Raw genomic sequence first — 21,416 nt, 5'->3', positions numbered from 1 at the left:
TCACTTAAAGGTTAAGTTGAGCGTAGGGGCATAAACTAGGCTGTGCCTGATTAAAACAAAACAATCAGGAAATATGGCCTTTGGCATCTCATCATGGCATTAACAACATGAGGATGATAAAACCTTTTACTCTTAATATCATTCATAAATCCAACCATCACTGTTTCTACAAAATTCTGTAATGAATGAGAATTGGTTGAAAGCCCCTTCATCTGACTAATCTAACAGTGTTTATCATTGCTTTTTTTAATCATTGTTTATCATTGTATTTTCTTCATCCCTTTTCACTTTATCTTCTAAATTGTTCAATTCAAGTTAGTTTCATGTGTATAGGTCAAAATTTCAAGTTTACAATCTATCCAGCAGTGCTCATGGGTCATTACAACAATGCTCATGCTCCCTTTACTCAGAGGTGAAACAGCCTTGATGCTTTCAACCCGACAGGGCAGAGAAACTCTGCCTTTCATCCTGGTGTTAAATTACTGTTTACCAAGAAAAGAACTGACACAGAAAAGGAAGAAACCTCAGGAAGAAAACAAAGAAAGAAAAGAGAGGAAAGATCGCTCTACCAGGATCGACAAACAGGCAATAGATTTGGACTCTAAGTACAGAATAGACAGAAATAACAATGGCAACACTGTGATTAGGATTAGACTACATTAGCGTTCAACATTTAACCCTGCATTTATGGATTATCTACTATCTTCCACTGACATTATCTGAGAATGTGATGTAACTACCAAACCCATAGAGCAAACTGTAGCTTATCTGACTTTAATATCAACACAACAACTGTCAAATGAATTGTGGCTCATTCACAAATTTTTTTTGACGTTCACTATAATCAAATCTTGACTCTTGACACTTGTCTCAGCTCAATCTCTGTGATTGTTTTCTCTCTGGTTTGTGGATGAACATGTTGGACATTATTTTTTACATCATTTTTTTCATTTTCTCCACCATCTGCTACATGGAGACTCAGTTTCCTGTTCCTCTTTTGTGCTGTAAACTATCTATTTGTGCCATGAGGCAACCCAGAACAGTTACCACCAATTCCACCATGTCTTTCACAATTTGAAATGCAGATTGTGAGGATTTATTAAGAAGATAAAATGGTAAGTATTAGCAGAACTCCTCTTCCATTCATCTATCCTATTTCCATTGTCAGTCTTCAGCCCAACAAACTCTTCAGCCTAGCTTCCCACTAGCTCCACACTGTTCAACAGATGCTGCAAAGCCTCGTGGATCATATCCACACCCCTCCGAACCTTTAATGCTCTTTACTCTAGTGGTAATTAAGGGCTTAGTCTCAGAGCTGCATTCACGCCAACTGTAGAGCATAAATGGATCACCGGGAGATGGCACCAGAGTGGCAGCGGAGTGGGCCTTCTGGACAGATTGAGCCCCCAGTAGCTAAAAGGACATCAACAGATGCCATGGTGACAGACGCATAGAGTGAGAGAGAAGGAGAGAGATTAAGGGCGAAAAAAGACACTGGGAGGGAGAGAGCGACTGAATTAGTGAGCATATTGCACATTATAGCCCTCGTCAGGGCTGTGAAATACTCTCACAGTTGGAGCCGTCGGTGGAGGTGCGCACAGCTCGTGGTGTGGTGGGTGGTGTGTCAGCCCATGTGTATGGATGCATGTGCACATATTGTTGCTCTGACACTGGTGTCAGCCTGAAGTTTTTCTTGCAGGATAGAGTGGGAAGAAGCGGTGAGATGCTGCGAACAGTTAACACAGTGAATAACTTAAAGCACAGTTTCCTATGTGCTCGTCAAGCTTCAGAACAGCCACATATCAGGTCACTTAAGAAAAATGTTCTATAACAACAGGCAAAAAGAACAAAAAGAAGAGACAAGTTGGCCTCTGAACTTTCATATCGTGTTGTTTATTTCATGCTTGAAGAACCCACCCTGTCTGTCAGCGTGTTTGTTGAGGCCTGAACTCAGCCCAGCTCACGTTGAAGTGTCGGCGACAGAATGAACCAAAACAACAAGTGGACAGGTAGATTCTCCACATCATCAGTCCAGATTCAGTCAGCTATAATTACTCATGATGCCAATCATGTTACAAAGACACTGGCCCTTTGCAAAAAGTGAGCACAGATGAAATGAGTGCTTGTATGAAAATGAGTTATCTTATGAAATGTTACAGTGAAAGCTATTTTAAACAACTAATGTGAAATATATGTCTTTCACGACTTGAAAGTGATTCACTGGTGGAGGATTTACTCTGTCAACATGCAATTTACAATGAAATTCTTAGTCAGTAGGTCCTTGATTTCAGATAAAGGCAGAGAAAAGCAGCGTTCTCATTTCTAGTCCTAAAATTTTATCGTCTGAAATTAAAACTCTTGCTAACAGACTTTATCAGCTGTAACGGCTTAATTAAGCTGCCATAAGTTTCATGAGTTGGTTAAAAAACACTATCACTGGCTGACTTTTCAAGGTTTCTAGATGAGTAGTTAAAAACTAGAACCCTTAAGGCGTGAAACTACTACACCAGGATATTACAAAATCAGGTAATAACTGTTTGTCATGCCTTAATAAATCCACTGATATGTAGATAGTAGTTTCTTCAAATGTGTTTCAAATCTGTCTTACAAGTCAGGTGCCCTCATGAACAGTGATTAAGGTTTTTTATTGCTTGTTGTCATTCTTCCTGTTCACGGTGGACATTCATAATGCGTTTTCAGTGGAGCAGGACAAAATGTGGAACTGCTGTTTGCAGAAGCCTCAGAGTATCAAAATGGATAGCTGGTTAGCAACAGAAAGAATTACAAGGAAAGAGAGTTGAAAGACAAAAAGTGAATTTACAAGTGATGAAAAACTGAGTTTCCCCTGCTTTCAGTTCAGTCCTGAATGATTATCATAATGATTATTGTCCTGAATGATTATATATATATTGTTGTGGGGTCGGATATGGGCCGCCAACATTTTTGAGATTTTCAAGTGGACCACGAGTTGGAAAAGATTGGGAACCGCTGGTGTAAAGCTAATATGAAGTTTCAGATAAGTTTCAGACAAGAGGATATCCTCCAAAGTTACAGTATTTTTAGCCCAGCATTCCCTCTTTACTGTATGTTTCTGCGAGGGAAAGGAGGGAATTTTGTAGTAAAAAGGTCAGTGTGGAAGACAACCACATGACTGGTCTCAGGGGACTCAAATTTCATATTAACTTCAGATAAACTTTTTAAGACAGTTATGCACAGAAGAAAACTGGATTTTGTGTCCCGTCATTTGAAAATGCACTGGAGGGATTTTTTTTTTCGATGAACGAAAGCAGCAAGAAAAACCTGTTTCAGTGACGATATGGGTCTCTGACTGATTTTGATCAACGATTAATTGTTTCAGTCATTTGAAAAGAAAAACATTTACTATATTTGTTCATTTCAGCTTCTCAGACTTTTTTTGTTTTGTCTGTTTCATATTTTAAACTGATTATCTTTGGTCTGTGGACTGTTGTTACTTCCCAGGAACTATGACGGGCAATTTTCTGATTTTCTTTTTTTTTTCATAAGCTATTAAATGAATAGTGCAAAGAGTAATCAAAAGATTAATGAATAATGAACAACAGATTAATCAATAATGAAAATAACTGTTAGTTTGTTACTATTGATGCAGTATGTTGGGGTAATGTTAAACCCTAAAGTCAAAATCAATGGATTATCTGTCTTTATTTATAATGACTGACACATGTTTTGCCTCTGAAGTAAAATCTTTGTACCTCCTGGTAGAAGAAGGAGAGAAAAGCAGCCTCGTTTTGAGATGACTGAGTGTGTTTCATCAACCGAAATGCAGCAGAATTTTCTGATGCTGTAAAGGAGCACGAGTAACAGGAACGTGAAAAAAACCTGCCTTGTTCCTTTTACCTGAAAGTGACATCCAATTAATTCTAACAGAATCCTGCTTGGCTTGGCAGCGTCAGCTGGTGTCGGTCACAGTCTGAACCCAGAGTCAAGTCCTCCATCCCTCCTAAAGGCCTTTTCATTGATGACATTACCGAGGTGAGAGGAGGTGGCAGCTCAGAAAGGCCTGGAGAGCAAAGGTGGAATAGACCCTGGCACACAGCCCAGCTTTTTGTCCCTCCCTCCTGCTTCCCCTTCCTCTCCTTTTCCTCTCTCTCCTCCTTCACCTTTCTCTCAGTTCATGTTTCCCCCCCTTCTCTTCCCATCTTTTTAAGTCCCACTCTCCAGACTCTGTTCTTGCCTTTCATTCTTTCTCCTTTTCTCCTCTCCCTCCTCTCCCTTTTACCACCCTGCCTCCTCATCTTCCCTTCTCCTCTGTTGTCAGGTTTCTCTCCTGCTCTCCCATGCCGGTTTGTGATGGAGGGCAGTGATGTGCCAGGACTCAGAAGCCAACAGTGAGTCAGAGCCTATCATTTCCTCATCCTGTCAGGCAGTGAGGAAACAACATAATCTACATCACCTGACACAAAAGGAAAATAGGCTGCTGTGGTTCTCTTCTAACAAATAAACCCTTGTCTCTGTTTGCATCAGCTAATATCTACACACATACATCTGTCTGTATCTACAATTCTCACTGGTTTCCTCTTCATTCTTTCTTAACATACAGCTCAGGCACACACAGTCACACACACACACACACACACACACACACCATCTTTCCTCAGTGGGGGAGTTGAGTGCCACCTTCAGTGTGGACCTAATGTGGCAGAAAAACGGGGCCAAGGATCTCGCTCCTCAGTCAGACAGAACATCAGTGCGACCTGCCACACAGGGAGAGGAGGGCCTGCGTGAGTCTGGCTGGCTTCCTCTTGGATGAGCATCAAGGTTAATGCTACTCCACTACAGCTACTGTACACTGGGGAACTTGGGTCTCAAAATTTATTTCAGGTACCTGATGTAAGCTCCTCTTGGAATACATCTCAGGTGGAAGGTGCTCGGAACGAAAACTGCTGTAGTGGCTGTCGTGTTACTCACTCCACCTGGCGTCTTTCCTACATTAGTTCTGACCAATTTACATAGCAATTCCTCTGGGTCTCCTCAGGGAAGTAAAAGCGAGCAGCGCTAGTTATTTTGTAAGTGCTACAGCTGCGATGGGTGAGATTTATAGCAGCAAAAACCCAATCAGCAACAACATTAAAACTGATCCACTGACCCTTGACCGCGCTTATACTTAGTCACTTCATGCATTGGCAGATTGGATGGCGAATTGATGTCAAACACGGTCTTTGAGTTTGACTGACACCCGACGGTGCCAAATGTTGAAAAGATGGAAATGTATGTGCTTTCAGACACAGACATAATCTTTACTACATCTTTATGTCAGTAAATGGTCAGTGAAAATAGTCACTCACAGGGTCTAATGTTATACTGAAAGTAGCTGTGTCAGGAAAAAGCAGATCTAGTGTTTTAAATCACATCGGAACATACAAATGGCACAACACTAAGCTGTCGTACCTGTTATCTGATCCCTGATCAGTTTTAAACACTGAATAATTGGTATGGGTGAGAAATGAGCATGAATGAGGTGATAAATGTGATTCATTAATGTGTTTTTCAATCAATCAAATCATCAATCAAATTTTATTAGCACTTTTCATACAGGTTAGTGCAGTTCAAAGTGCTTCACAGATGACTGATAAGCTAAAAAGAAAAGGACAATTCAAGTAAGAAAGCTGACAATAAGATACAATAAAATAGATTTAAAAAGCTATAATTGCATTGGGAAAAAAACATAAGAAAATTAATAATAAAAGAACAGATAAAACAGATTAAAATACAATGATAAAGGAATAGATAAAGTAGAATAAAATACAATTAGAACATAACTAAAATAAAATAAGTCAATAATATAAAGTGAGTAATGACTAATAACCATATTTAATTAAAAGCCAGACTGAAGAGGTTTGTTTTGAGTTTATGTTTGAAAATTTCAACACTTCAGGCTGCTCTCAGGTCCTCGGGGAGACTGTTCCATCGGCTCGGAGCATAATAGCTGAAAGCTGCCTCACTGAAGGTTTTAGGTTGTTAGTTTATGGATATCTAGCTGCTGTTGCTAAGTGTTAACTACTGTAGCTAAACTGTTGTTTTTAAAGTTATTCTTCCTCTGGTAACTTATCAAGCAGCTTCAAGTGCATTATTATATTAAACTGAGATTTGCGAACGGTTAGGTGAATAAATGCAAATGTTGTTAAATTTCATCTGGATTTTATCTGGATGCAAAATATTTGAAATGATTAATGAAAATGGGAAATTTCTGCACTTGGATGTAGATGTGTTGTAACTAAACCAAGAGCCGAAAGTTTGTAGGTGAGACTGCACACAGGGTTAATGAGAAGAAATGAGTAGAACAGATGCAAATTCACTGCAGGCCGCACAAACTGAGGCAAAGACAGAAAATGTTTCAGTCTAAGCCAAACACGTATGCCTAGACTTCTACTTCATAAACTTATAGAGACAAATCCCAAAAGTAGAGGGTCTGGAGGAAAATACCAACCACCTGGAGCTCTTACATTTCTTTCTTTCACTTTGGTACTTTCTCATTTAGCAGCGAGCATTTTTGCAGAAAAATGTTGACCACCTTGGCTGAAAATAGAACATTACAAACCATAACAAGTAGCTAACAAACGCTATGAAGCTCTGTAGAGCTGAGGGGAACTGAAGAGTTTGGTGCAAATTCTCTGTGGGTTCGTCCCTCCTTTCACATACATGTGCTGTATACTCCACATCTATTGTTAATAGAAAATTTTTTTTTTTTTTTAAAAAAGAGCTTTGGCTGTGCTGTAAGGATTTGGCTGTAAAGAAAATATTTTGGAGAAAACAGTCTTCAATCCATTGCTGGCCAATTTTTTTTTATTTTTTTTATCTGTCCATCCATCCATTCTCCCCTCCCTCCCTGCCTCATCTTCCCCCCCTCTCCCCCTCCCCAACTGTTTGTGCACGTAAACAGTTCAGCATCTATCTCCAAGGTAATGTGGAATGTCACCAACAATCCTCCTGCTGCCTTCCTTCTGAAGTCAATATTGTGCCAGAAACACAAAATGTCAACGGGGAAATTTTCTCCGCTGCTGCCTGACCTAGAAGTCTGTGCATGGTAGAGGTGATCGTATGAGTGTGTGTGTGTGTGTGTGTGTGTGTGTGTGTGTGTAGAGACAGAGAATACGCTCAATTGTATAATTTATTGTTTAGCACCGGGGCCCCAAAGGGAAATGACGACTCCAGATTCATCAGTGATTACATTTTAAGGCCTTCCATAACACTCTCCATATGCTTCCACACGTCGTACCTGCATTAACTTGGTGAAACATGGAGTGTAAAACTGTGTGCAGCTGTGTTGATTGTGTGTGTTCATGTGTGTCACTCTTCAGAATGTTCGGTGTAACGGGTGGGGGATGGGTGGGGGGTGGGGGATGTGTGGATGTGAGCTTGATTTTACCTCCCCACCCTCAGGAAAAACACACACACACACTCACACGCTTCAACCCACCGCCCTCACCACCTTATCACCCGCCTGCAGAGCGGCCCAGGCAGCATAAAAACGGGGCCATGTCTTATATTTCTTTATAGAGGTATTTAACAATTCATTCTCCCGAGTTTTAATAGTGTCTGCCCTCTGCCTAGATATCTTCCCCCTCCACCACCACCACCATCACTAGCCCACCCGTCCTTCTCCCCGTCCCTCGCCTGCCGCCAAGCATGAGGCTTTTGAAAATGGATATCTATTCATTTGGTAGAAGCGTTGCCTCTGGGAGCTTTTTAGATTCTCAAAAAGCCAGACTCCTCGCGGCAGGACAGATTTCCTTCATGTTTGTTCTCAATATGACACATAGCATCACTCTCACTCCTAAATCTTCCCTTCTCAAGATCTGTATCACAAGAGGAAAAAAAAAACATATATGTCAGTGCTGTTACTCGGATCTTCTTTCAGTGGTTGTTCTGTTGTCTCGGCTTTTATTGACAGTAAGAGATGCCATTGTGTCATGTGACGACAACAAAGTGCAACCCAGAGAAGTTAGACTGTGTACAAATGTGGAGAGAGCTGTGAAACACTCCAGCACCTCACCTCTATCTACATCCAACCGTTTCTTGTGTGATGGCCAGATGGCCCTGCAGCCTGAGGAACAGATTCCTGTCAGTGTGTGTGTGTGCGCGTGTGTGTGTGTGTGTGTGTGTGTGTGTGTGCAGGCTAGTTTTACTGTATTTGTGGGGTCTGAAAACTGGGAGCCCACTATACTTTTGGGGTTCGACAGGTTTGTTTTGTTTGCTGGACAAGTCTGTTTGAGTGTTTGGACTTGGTTTTATGGATATTCTTAGGTTCTGATGTGATGGTTAAGGTTAAGGGACTGCACTATGTCAATGATAGGTCCTCGCAAATATAGTTAAACAAAGATGTGTGTGTGTGTCACAGCGGGACCTTGTCAGTCAGATCAGGCGGCCGGGCTACACCATACGGCCGTCGTCATCATGAGAAGAGGTTTTTCCCTTTCATACCACATGCTTGATGTTAGCGAGCGAGAACAAAGGCACATGAGGGAGCACCAGAGAGAGCACGAGTGGCAGAGATTGTGCAATTGATCTGTCTTTGCCACGGCTCGCCCCACCTTCTTTCCCCGGTGCTGGTGAGAAAGGGGAGAGATGGGACGCTGCACCACAGGTTTCCAACAGCAAAGCAGAGCTCAAGCAGTGATTCCTCATTAGGCTTGAAAAGGTGGAAACCAAGACGATACGCCTGGTGCACGTGGTAAGGATCAGAGTCAAGGATGAGCTACCGCAAGAATGATAGCCTCATCCAAAAGCCAAGGACACTACTTCCTAGTGATGATGCTAAACATAGAAGTGGATCATTATTTCTTTCTCATTCTCCACTTGGGGCCACAATCAATCCCTGTGGCCCAGTTCTTCTGTAAGGAACCATCTAAGCTGTGCAGCAGAATACACGACAGAGCCCACAAACAGCTTGGAATATACAACGAGATTTATAAACATGCTAACCATGTAGCTGGTCCAAACTGAAATATCTCAACAAAGGTTCCTAAGAAATTTCGTACAGACATTCATGGTCTCCAGAGGAAGATTCCCTCTGATGTTCCTCTGATGTTCCATCTTGCACTACTATGATAACTACAATGATAATCAGCGGGATTGTCGGTGTAAATGTACAACGATGAGGTGTATAAATGTTCACATGTTAGACTCGCGTCTCAAATCCTGATGAAATGAGTAAAGCTGTAGCCCTCTGTAAGCTTGTCACTTTTCAGACAGAAAAAATGACACTGCCACAACACTGAAAAAAGGGTGTGATAGGCAGATGTTCTATCTGTGCAGAGGACATATGTTTTAGCTGCCCATTAATTCATGGATAACATAAAAGTAAAATGAATCTGTAAAACCCAAACTTTGGTCACAGCTAACTTCATATGTCCCCTGATTGGTTACATCTGCTCAAAGCCACTAATGCTCTTAAGCCTAAATCCAAACATTAATTTGGGAAATGAAACCCTAACATTCAAGCCAAAACGAACTGAAGCCACTGAATCATAACCACCAACCACAGATGTTAAGCGCGACTGACTCTAAAACTCATTATCAGTCTAAATTCTCTTCATCTGATCAAACAAGCAGAGCCAGTTATGACAACATAGACGCTATCAGGGCCTGGCCCATCTGTGACGCCATGTTTGGTGTGGTTGTAACCTGGAAACCGTGCTTGCCAGATAACCCTCCCCAGCCCCCCTCCCCTCTGAAAATGTCTTTTCTCTGCCTCAAGAAGACGACATCATCTTTACAGTGTTTATTCCACTGATCTGCCACTGATTCAGCTGCAGGTTTTAAAAGCAGACATTAGCCAGAGGTGCCAAATGTTAATCTGCAGTGTCAGATATGAGACATATTCACAGGTGAGATCAGGGATGAAACAGAGTCTTAGTCGACATGTAGGTGAACAGCTACGTCTCCAGGTGTTAATCATTAGTTTCGCTTTTCTCTGATTTATCAACTGCCTCCATCTCTCCTGTAGAGTAATGTTTGACCTCATTACTTCACATTCAAACATAGCAGCTGAAAGTAAATATGCGTTATATTTTAATTATAAAAGATTGAGGCAGCTGGTGGCTTTTAGACGCATTTCCACTCTGACAATGAAAAATCCCCAACTCGACTCCAGCTGACGACCTTTGCTGTCATTACTCCTTTTGTTTACTAAGACACAGTCAATCAAAGTAATACTGAGGGTCAGATTTACTGAGAACATGGTGTTGTGTAAATATGCACTGTGGTTTGCAGCTGCAGTGGATGGACGCTGAGTTCCTGTGAGCAGTATAACAGTGGGATTTCTATGAGATCAATAAGCAATAATAAATAAAACTCTTGATAACTAAACACTCTTCAGTTGCAGTTCAACTCAAAGAGATGTAATAAGAGAATAAACACACTCAAAGAGAGAGACAGACAGAAAAAGAGATGGTGTTTGCCCCTTAATCCTGAGGTCAATACAGTCATTTAATGTCTTGACAAAACAGAAAAGTTAAGTTGAAGTAATGTTCAAATCATAGACTGCAAAAAAGATGGATGTAGCCTCTGTAACGTCACCCACAGGTTTCTGGAAAGCAGTTTTGAAGCTCAGAGTGGGCTGCTCCACTGTCACCATATTGCCAGTGCCTGACTCCGCCCCTAACTCCCTGCTAATCCAAAAACAGGCAAAGAGGTGGGGCATGTGTGGAGCTGAGACTTTGGTGCATGCCAGTTTGTGGCAAGCATATGCTCGCTCACCTGTCACTCAAAGGGGCACGCCCTCAATTATGCAGAAGTTGCCTTAATAAAATGTAAACAAGTGAGTTATATAAAAATTCCCCCCCTGTACAGTTGTCATGAAGGAGGAAATAAGCTGTAGAGACCAAAACCATTTTTTGCACCAGGCTGTAAACATGTTGATTTCTGCTGTAAAGTTGGACATTTAAACATACGAGTTTATGAAGATTGACTTGACTCACTTTTGGAGCCGGACTCTAGTGGTCATTCAAAGAACTGCAGTTTTTGGTACTTCCGTGTTGGCTTCATTTTTCATCCTCTGAGGTTGCCACTTGTTTCAAATTCAAGTTCAATGAACATAAACCATAAAATCCCCTCTACTATTGTTTTGTGTTCCAGTAATCAGATATTGTGTTCATTAACAACATAATTGCTACATTTTTATTTCTAATAAACTGTTTTTAACCATTGTTTAATGCATGTTTTGTTTTCCTTTGTAAAGTCCATCTGCACTGTTTACACCTGGCTTTCAGATTCAGAGATTTGACTTTGGGAAACCCATGGGATTACATAATCATTCTCTGTTAATATATCTTCTCCTAGTATTTGCAGGATCCTTGTTTAGATGCATATGCAATGAGGAGACTTGTGCAAATGACACGCAAACTAGGACACAAGCCTGGTGAGTCTGTGTGATAAAATACAGGATGCGTTTGGGGCAGAATGCACCTGAAAAACAGGCGTAAAAGCTGCAGTAAATGAGTACTTTATTTAGTTAGAAGGAGTTTGCTGTTTTGCTAAACAAAGACACTATTTCACATTAAATTTTTTGGTTGGGGTCTTCTTTCTGTGGTATGTATGTAAATGCCACAATAACTCTTTCTTAAAAAGTAGATTTGAGTGTTGATGATTCACAGGGCAGCGTCTTTTGTATTCCTGCCATTTAAAAGATTATTTTCAGACACATTTGCTTTACAAAGCAATTTGTAGTTTAGATTTGACTAACATCCTATTCCTGAATCTATCTTTACAATATGTGCGGGGCAGAGGAGAAGAGAGAGCAACAGGAGGGGAAAAAAAGGTTCAGGGTGTCAACAGCTGGAGCACGTCTAAGACGTTTTCGGTATAAATCCCCTCTGATTAACCTCCATGGTGGAGATAAAAGCAGCGATATGCCTGAAACGACTTAATAATGTCAGGCACAGTGTAAAACACACACTAGCGGCTTTATACATTATGCACCAAAGGCCAGCAGAGGGACTCCTGCAAAAAGATAACATGACCTACCCCCGAGAGAGATGGAGAGAAGGAAGTAGAGAGAGAGAGAGAGAGAGGGAGGGAGGAGATGAACAGGCAGGCACTTAGAGAGGAAGAGAGGCCACGAGGAAAGAGACAGAGGAGGAAATGAGAGGGTCAGCCACGAGGATTTAATGAGAGTCTATCATCTACAGTACGTAGTTGACTAAGAGAGGATGGAGGATGGAGATGGAGGAGGAGGAGGAGGAGGAGGAGGAGGCCACTCCAAGGGCCCCTGAGGGCTGTTCACACAACTCCCATTAATCTGCACATGATTCAGCTGAGAGACAGACTGAGAGATCAACTTCTGCTGTGTCATCCAGGAGGGAAATCTTATTTATACAGATATAACACACTATAGCAAGGAATCATTTAAGAAGCTGTGTAGGTGTGTAGAGGTTTATTAGCCTCTTTGAAGGAACCAAATCACCAGTAAGTGATTATCAAATGCAACTAACTGTTACCAAAAACTCAGCATTTATTGATACTGGAGAATTTCCTGTGTAAGTATCAAGACTGATAGCACTGTCACTAAAGCATTATCACATGAGCAATCTATGCTCAAGATTTCTATAGCAACAAAGGTTTCTCTGTGTATTTCTTGCCAAAATCTGCTCCCATTTCCTAGGAAAAATGCCTGCAGGAACCTGTGTGTGTGTGTGTGTGTGTGTGTGTGTGTGCGTGCGTGCGCCTCTCTGTTCACATTCTGAAGACTATTATACGTACTGAAATAAAGACGCCTTCTCCAAACCTCATTAATGCTATCACCTAGGTGTTGTCATATATTTCACAGCCGTATATCCACAGCTGGCAGCTCACAGACAGCCTGTATGGTTAAATGTTGTTTACTGATTTGAACAAGGGTTGGAGACACATGTTCTGGCTCTGTCTCACACCAGATGTCACACCTAATAAGAGGAAGCTTATTAACTAATGCTATAGGCTGTAGTATATATAGTTTTGAAAAGAATCGTTGTTCTAAGGAAGAAAACCATCTGACATAAACATCAACATCATTCATTTATGATGAGAAATCCCAGGAATCCCAGGTTTATTGTGGACACATTCCCAGGAAGTGATCATGGGAAATCCTTCAACTGTACAGCAAATAGAGGTGGAAGACAGAAGACAGATTCTGATGTGTTCGGACTGAACCTTCTGGAAGTGGATATGTGCGAGCAACACCGGAAAAGTAAGCGGTTTCTTCTGTGTTTGCATCCGTTTTGTCTTCGCTTCTGAATCAGAATTTATATGACTTAGAAAAACTAATGTCTCGCCTGAAAGGTGGGCTGGGGTAGCAGCTTTTTAAAACAGGCTAACGCAGGTTTCATTCTTTTGCCACATTCAAATGTTTGCTTTTTTTTTTTTTTGTAGTCAGACATCTGATATAAAATCATAATCATATCAAGATAATATTCACTAGCTGTGGTCAGAAATGGACTTCTATCATAACAGAGGTATGAGACGTTGAGTTTTTAATAAAAGTCACATATTGGCGTGGTGTGTCTGCTCACAGATTTATCAGTCTAACTCTATTCTCAATCTCCCAACAGAGAATTTCTGCCTGGAATCAGTAATATTTTACCCTGCGCTTCAGAAATAATAACAGCAACAAAACTGCGTTTGCTGCTTTCGACACGTGAGAGGCTGCGGTGACGGCTTTAAAACATTTGGGAGGATGGCAGGATCTAGCATTGTCTTTCATGTCTTGAAAGAGCCTCCTCTGAAGCGCTGCGATGGCTCCCTCCAAAGGGGTGGGCGATTGTGCCGGCCTCCACCCAGACGCAGCGGCCGCGCCTCCGTCTCTGCTGCTCTTGAAGATACCGCTGTGGCTCTTTTGGCGGGCTCGACCCTGGCAATCAGCGAGACTTCAAACCCCTGGCGCCAAGCTTTGAATGTCGCCCGTGAACGTCTGTTGCCAAGCACCGCTTTCCTCTCGGGGTGGAGATTAGAGACGCAGACGAGGGGAAACACTGGTGCCTTCAGATGATTCTCTGTCTCCCTGTCAAACTACGCCTGCAACATAATGCACTGTCAGGGATATGATGTGCTGCTAATACTAATGCAGAGTACAACAAATTCACTGGTGTACACCAATGCCAGTGTTTTTATACTGGATAATTATGATGAAGCAGTGTTGGGTAAAGCAGGGCACACAGGATACAAGTTGAATTACAGTATCTGCTTCCTTTGGTTGATTTTGTGTTTAAAGAAAAATACGTTTTTTATGACATGAAAGAAAAAGACTATTTAACTTTTCCAGCTGTTTTTTTTTTTCAGTGTAAAGAGTCCATTGGCTTCTGAAGGAGTCATTTATCCAGCAGCCTTCCCACTAAGTGTGGACCAGCCTCTGTGTCATGTCTGTGGGTGCTGCTGTGGCCAAAAGGCCCTACAGCCAGCCATACATCATCAGATATTGATACAGTTCCACCACAGCACCGTGGCTGACATTTGATTCATAGCTTGGGGTGCTCTTTTTGAATTCCTAACAGTCAACAAGGGATCACGGGGAAATGTCAATGTTGTGTTGGTTTGGGGCGCCGAGCTGACACGAGGGAGATTGGTAAAAATAATGGAGGACAGGTAGCTAACTTTGTCTTGAGCTAATGACCCTTTGGTGTGTGACTTTGTGTGTGTGGAGGCAGGAGTGGATAGAATTCTGCTCATCGGTTTTTGATTTTAGTCAAATATTAATTCAGATTCTAGCCAGAAAGAAAAGAAATAAAAACATTGAAAGGAAAAATGACATAAAATCTTAAAGACTTACTGCCTTGCAGCTATGGCATGGTCAAGGTTAGGGAAAGACTATAATTATGGAAAATAAACTATGGTTAGAGTTAGGCAACTAAAACCTTTGGTTAATGTTGGGAAAGATCAGGTTTAGTTAATAAAAAGTTAATAACTTGCTCATCCACCACCCCAACCTATTCCATTATTTTTCACCTCGCTACACAAGGGACACATTGTCGTATTTCCTCCACTGGTACTGAGCATTAGTAGTGAATTGGTATTGAATCATGAGGTACTTACATAATTCAGGAATAATAGACTAACATAAACATATTTGTCACGCCATGGGTTTAACTTATCACCACCTGCAGTGGTGTCCAGGTGGACTCCAGGAATCTGTGACATCACTGCTGGGTGTGGTTACAGCAGACAGCAACCTCAGTGCCTGAAAATGAAGTCAATGCGGAAGTACCAAAAATGCAGTTCTTTGAATGGCCACTAGAGTCTGGCTCCAAAAGTGAGTCAGTCCCCATAGACAGCAATCAACATGTTTACAGCCTGGTAAATAAAAAGATTTTGGTCTCTATAGCTAATTTCCCTCTTTGTGAAAACTGTACAGGGGGTGAATTTATATATAACTCACCTGTTTAAAGTCCTGCATAATTGAGGGTGTGCCGCTTTGAGTGACACGTGGGGTGAGCGTATATACGCGTTTCAAACTGGCATGCACTGAAGACTCGGCTACACACACACCCCAGCTCTTTGCCCATTTTTGGATTAGCAGGAAGTTGGGTGGAGCCAGGCACTGCCAAGATGGCGTTGGCAGAGCAGGTCACTACTATGGTTGACGCCACGAAGGCTACATCCATCTTAATTTACAGTCTATGTTCTGACCACTCCCAGCATCGCAGGTGAAAAAGGCTTGAAGCTTTCAACCACAGAGGGTAGTGAAACACTGCTTTTCATCCTGCTGTTAAGTTACTCTTGCAGTCAGTGCAAGGTGCTACACTTTAACACCTGATCACCGGGTAAAAATAACAGCTGTCGAACATCAGTCAAGCTTTGTCCTGCACTGTTCAGTCTGGCAAAAACTGTGAAAAATACATAGATGTCAAACTCCAAACACTGCTGTTGACGTGACATTTTGGAGATGTGAGGTTTTCACTCAACAACAGTGATATGTTTATCCCGCAGACAGTTGCTATTAAGTTTATACCTGCCCTTTGGAGAAAATAGCGCTGCTCTTTTCTGCACTGATGAATGTGGCTTTTAACAAACATCCCCTGACAGAAGAGGCTTAAACAGTGCATGATCCCTCTCACCGCCAACTGCTGTGCACACACACACAGCTGCGCAACACAATATAATATGCACTTCACAGCCCGCAGATGAAATGAATGCAAATAACCGCATGAGAGAGCCTTTTGAGCGTGCCAGAAAAATCAGTCTGTGGCCCCTGCTCTTTTAACATTTACTAAAAATCCATCACGTGGCGTTTGCAGAGTAAGCAGAACGCCAGATAGACTGTAACAAATGCACATGCTCTCTTTTGTCACCTTTTCTTTCCTTTCTGCCAAACCTTTCAAGTGCACACACACACACAAACACGTACTCACAGGGTTGCATGCATGCACACGCACACACACACACACACACACACACACAAACACACTTTATAAGCTCCTGCAGTAGGCCAGCAGAGAGAGCAGGAGAGGCATGACAATAGACTGAAAGGAGAGTCAATATGGAACTGAGGAGAGAAAAAGGCAAAGAACACTGAAGGTCTATACCTATTGTGTGTGTATGCTTTACTTTTAAGTCTATGCCCCCTTTTGAAAATTACACAGCGCTGCTAGCTGCTGTCTGATGTGTCAAGCAGTTTCTCTAATGAATGCATGTCAAGTCTTGTACAGGAGATTTAACTAGCTGTTTTCTTTATTCCTTTTTTCATGTGTTTTTTCCTCTTCCCCTGCGGCTCATAATTCATGCCACAGCTATGTTAGCGAGCGAGTTGAGGAGCGATCAGAAAAAGACACAGAGAAAAATGAGTGGTTTACCTTAAGACAGCGAGATCATCGTCCCTCCACCTCCACAACCCCTGGATGCATCTTCCTCTGCAGCTGGTTAGGCTGAGCTTTAAAAACAGTGCTGAGAGGAAGCACTGGATGTCAGCTATGCTGCAGTGTCTGGCTGTTGTTTGAAGTAGCTGCCACATCTAAACAAGCCAAAGCTGTAAATGTGTTTCTGTAAAGTGGTTCAGAAGGGAAGATGCTTGACATGCGGGTTGTTGTAGAGGAAACAGAAAGAGAAAGCAAGTGGGAGAAACTGACAAAAGAGTATTTTGTGCATGCGTGTGGGTCTGTGCATGATGGCATGGTGTGTATCCTGTATAAGTGTGTGTGTGCGGTCATGGATACCTCTGTGAGTGCCAGCTGATTAAGAGTGAGAGCGTGGGAGATTGAGAGAGCTTGGAAATGAGGCTATACAGCACGTAATGTCACAATGCTTAACACTGACATTTCACGCAGCAATTAGAAAAACAAAAGTAAAACGATGCAGGAGACTAAGTCTCTGCAAACAACGATACATGAATTTAATTATTCATGTATGGTAAAGGAGAAAATCCACTTTATCAAGTGATGAGAGCGCTGGCACTGATTCCCTGCTATATTATATTTTCTCGTACTCATGATGCTGTCATTGCTCTCCTGTGAAAACCACGTTGTAGCGTACATACCTGGCCTGCATCAGTCACAAGCCATTAAGGAAGTTCATTGTAAGGACATGCAGAGTTACGGACCCACAATTGACACTTTGCGACTCTTCCCACCATCAAACTATCAGATTGATAGGAAACAGGAAACCCCTCTTCCACAAACAGACCATGCTGTTAGCATGTCTGAACGACACAGAACCAGACCAAAGGTCAAAGGGTCAGCTGGGGAATATAGGCAAAATCTCCAGTTTGTAACAATAAGACTTTGTCTAATGATATTTGATTGTTTCTTGTATAGGACAAGTAACAACAAAAGGACTGATTAACACTAAGGTGTGAATCCTGGCCTCTCTGTGCCATGCATGAACACACACACACACACGCACACACACACACACACACACACACATACACACACAAACACACCAACCTCCCTTCCTCTGCCCCTCTCTAGATAAAAGTCATAAACTACAACCCACATTCCAATCCTGGGTAGTGACCAGCAGAACAATCTTCACAGACACAGATCTAAGGAAGGATGTAAAATTAAATATCTAGCTGTTCTGTAACTCATGAGATGTTCCTATGCAATAGTTTAATCCCAAACTTCTATCCCATAGAATGTTTGAAATGTAACATGTAGATTTTAAGACAATGTCCTTCCTGTGACCATACTGTCAGCATCCTTCACACGAGGTAACACACACTACATCACATCCAGAATGTCCATATTATTATTATTACAGTCAAAGAACTGCTGTGTAATCCAAATTTATAGACTTTTAGCTTTAAATGTTTATATTGTTGTTTGATCAATTAACCACTTGTATCATAATTAATTCCAGGTTTGAAGGATGTAATATGCAATCAACACTCCTATTACTCCTCTCTGCCATTATTAGTGCAAGTAGTTTTATATGTTATTTCATTTAATGTTTTGTGGTCATGGTGGAAGATGGATGTGTGAGTTTATAAGTAAACTATAGAATTAAATTATTCCAAAGTTCAGTGGAAAATTACTCTCTTCTCCAAGCGGAAAGACAGGAGAAGATGGGTGACGCCCCTTAAACATGCACCAGCCCCCGGGGGATAAAACAGTCGTGATCAATTCACACATGGTCAGAGAAGTCAGAAAAAGTCAGAAAAGCCAGAAAGGTCAGAAGTCAGATATGTTAGAAATGCGAAAAAGTTATAAACTCGGCGAGATGCTAAGAAGGCTGAAGATGCGAGAAACGAAGCTAAAAGCTAGAGGCTGAAAAGTTGAAGCTAGAAAACGATGCAGAAACTAGAAGCTAGGATCTTTGCTCAAAGCTCAGAGTCCCGGTTCAAAGCCCGGCTCTGTAGCCATGTAAACTCTTAGCTCTAAGCTGCTCGCCACAAACTCATGGCTCTTAGTCATTTTTGCACTTTTTGCATCTTTTATTTTTCTTTGCCACAAGCTCCAAGTAACATGATTTTTGTCTACATGCGTGATCTTTTATTTTTATAAGCCAAGTCAAGACCAACTGAACTGAAACAACAGAAGTGCCTCAGAGTAATTTCGTAACTTTTAAATCATCATCAAGTTTTCCTTTTTGAAGATTTTGACAACTTTAGAGTCATCTGGTCAACGCCAGTCTCCTCTAAAGTTATCCAGCCAAAGTGAAGAGCATTAGAGTTTATTTCACATCAACCCACAAGAGACACCAGCAGATAACATCTGCACGACCGCCTGCAGAGAAGCCGAGCAGAAATCAAGAGTGCAGGAGACAGAAAGTCTCCTGGCAAACTCCACCAGAGCTGAACCGCTGAGACACCGGCAGAATCCGTCATCGTGATAAGAGGACATGGCCTCCAGGAGAATCCACCTAGACCCCGCGTCTCCAGGGTTACCACGGCAACCACAGCCACCTGGGTTCCAGCCGAGGGTCTTCAGCTACAGCGCAACTCACAGTAGGCCGGTCTTAACACTCTGCTCATGACTGGGTTGATGTCGAAATATAGCAATATTTAATCATCAAACCTAATTCGTAGATGTAGCATCATTAGCTGTATAGCCATAGTGTATAGCCATAACATATTCTCTCCCATCATTGCCAACTCATCACACTGCTCATTTCATTATTATTTTCATCTTTATGATTATTACACCTTGCATTTACTCTGTAGATAGTAGTTTAGTTAATAAACTCCTTTATTCACACCCAGTTGTTGTCCTGGAGATCCATTGAATCGAGAAGTCGTGGCTTCTGATATGAGATTGATAAATTTGGCAATGAAGTAATTCATTGTTGTCCTCCCAGAGGACTGGTGCCTCATATCAATGAGAGTAAATTCTAAAATATGGCGTTAACGCTACAACGTATTTAATTTTTCATCAGCTAATGAAGATAGCCTTGTGACAGTGCATTTCTCAGCTAATTCAAGGGGGTTGTGAATGGTTTATTTATGTTAAAGGTCCTATATTTTACACTTTTATAGTGTTTTATTCGAAGTTTCGATCCATAAGAAGATATATTTGTTGTTTTAAGAACCAAAAACCATTGCAATGTAGTTTTACATCTCCTCTCTCAGGCTTCTCTCTGGAGCTCTGGAGTGCTATGTTATGACATCACAAGGTTACAGGAGTCCTGACGGCTCATTTTGAGGCTCAGTGCTTTGATACTTTCACAGTATTAATATAGAACCTAGATCTACTTTATAATCAACAAAAGAAATGGAAATCGACCTTTATACAATATGGCATCTTTAAAGTATGTTTAGTATACTCCTTAAGATTTTTTTTTGGACACTATTTTTGGTCAGCATTTTTTCAGAGGCAGCCACTGGGCCATGTATTTGCATTTTGTTATTACCTCCTGCCTCCCTGGACACATGATGGACTCACAGGAAATGATGCAGCATGTAGTTTCAATTTTATCTCACTGATATCAGCCATATTCTCTGACGGTAGCCGGATTTAGCTACTGCTAATGCAAACCCAACTCTTTCTGCTGCTTCTACTTCACATTAAAAGTATACAAAACCCCCCCCCCAAAAAAAAACACTGGATCGCTTTTATTGAGAAGTAGTCACAGGAAACACATTGTATTTGTCACTGCGGTTAGTGCATCCCTCATGCTATTTCTTTCATTTCATAAATATACATTATCATTATGTATTTAAAAAATTCTCTTTATTTTGCTGAAGGATGTTTATATCACAAACTGGCATGTTTTGAGCTACTTTTGTTTATGGCCTCGGTGCAGAAAACTGTCCTTGTCAACCTATATATGTGTCTGTGTGCGACCGTGGTGTTTAATTTCTCCATCAGCAGGAATGCTGCTGGTTCATCATCCTGCACAGGAGAGGCAACGCGGGCCCTGAAACTCAGCCATGGATGCAGAGACAGGAAACAGGGCAGTGGGAATGGATTTGTTGTGTAGCTGCTGACGTAGAACCAGGTGCTAAAGCACTGAAGCTATAAAACTGTATTAAAAGTCAGAGTGTGCGCATTTTGCACTAGCAGTTAAAGTTATATGCAACTGCGAGGACAACTCTGCTACCGCTATTAGTAATTCATCATCTTTTTACTGAAGGTGATGGGTAAGTGCAGCAAGATGGGTCGAACTTTTTTTAGTTTAAAAACTTAAATGTCACAGGGAGTGAAAACTTTTCCTTTCAGCCGCTGACTAAAGCATATGATAACTATTCATGCTGTGAGCTGTCAAAGCTTTATCACTGCTCTGTGTAGCCAATTGAATGGCTAATCAGCCCATCTACCCAGAAGAATTTGTTCTAAAGTTCACACTGCTGGGATATCTTGAAGGTGTACGTGTGAGCCACCTCTGTGATAGTGTGAATGATTGGTACAAATGTTCTAAAGCCATGATTTGCTCTAGCCTCCAGAACAGCCCTTATTTGATCTGCTATGTGCTTTGCGAGACAGCATCGGGCAAAGATACTGTGACTCATAGCAACCCTCCCCGTCATCTGTATG

At 41.6% G+C, this 21,416-nt stretch overlaps 1 protein-coding gene across 1 annotated transcript in view; it reads right to left on the bottom strand.

Moving 5' to 3' along the window:
• adarb2 (adenosine deaminase RNA specific B2 (inactive)) overlaps positions 1–21,416 on the bottom strand; it is a 192,816-nt gene that overhangs the window by 36,226 nt on the left and 135,174 nt on the right. The window lies entirely within an intron of this gene.

Source organism: Seriola aureovittata, chromosome 20 (genome assembly GCF_021018895.1).
Source record: "Seriola aureovittata isolate HTS-2021-v1 ecotype China chromosome 20, ASM2101889v1, whole genome shotgun sequence".
NCBI classification, from domain to species: domain Eukaryota; kingdom Metazoa; phylum Chordata; class Actinopteri; order Carangiformes; family Carangidae; genus Seriola; species Seriola aureovittata.
The sequence above is the reverse complement of the archived record's forward strand: the minus strand, read 5'-3'. Positions and strand labels throughout refer to the sequence as shown.